The sequence below is a fragment of the Mobula birostris genome, chromosome 20 (genome assembly GCF_030028105.1).
Source record: "Mobula birostris isolate sMobBir1 chromosome 20, sMobBir1.hap1, whole genome shotgun sequence".
Taxonomy (NCBI): domain Eukaryota; kingdom Metazoa; phylum Chordata; class Chondrichthyes; order Myliobatiformes; family Myliobatidae; genus Mobula; species Mobula birostris.
Genome location: NC_092389.1, coordinates 52,484,496 through 52,485,198, shown reverse-complemented (window position 1 = coordinate 52,485,198; position 703 = coordinate 52,484,496).

The following is a 703-nucleotide window of genomic DNA, read 5'->3' as shown; positions in this document are numbered from 1 at the left end:
CCCGGTTCGCCTTCCACTGTTAAATCCGAATCAGGTTTACTATCACCGGCATATGTTGTGAAATTTGTTAACCTAGCGGAAATACACGACAATATAGAAAAAAAATCAGTAAATGAATTGCATAAAGTATTGATAAAGTGATTGATAAGTTCATGGCCCAAGGCAGAAGCAGTCAATTTTAGAAAACCTAGCACATTTATTTTTCCTGCATGTACACACTTAGCCCAGTGGTCGTGGAGCACACGGATCCCTTCTTTGTAGAAGTCGGCGTCTTGGACCTTCAGTCGGTGGTCGGCAGCAGGGGTGATTGATAAGTTCGTGGCCTAAGGTAGAAGGAGACGAGTTATTAACTTCAAACTTTCTGAACAACCACTCAAAGAGTTGAAATGCATCAGGATGTAACGAGGGCTGTATAACTCATCTCCTTCTACATAAGGCCACGAACTTATCAGTCACCCCTGCTGTGGACCACCTGGAGGTCCAGGACGCTCTCGTTACACGCACGTGCAGATCAACTCTTTGAGTGATAATGCAGAAAGTTTGAAGTTAATAATTCATCTCCTTCTACCTTAGGCCATGAACTTACTAATCACCCTGCTGTGGACCACTTACTGGAGGTCCAAGACGCTGACTTCTACAAAGAAAGGATCCGTATGCTCCATGACCGCTGGGCTAAGTGTGTAAATGCAGGAAAAAATAAGTG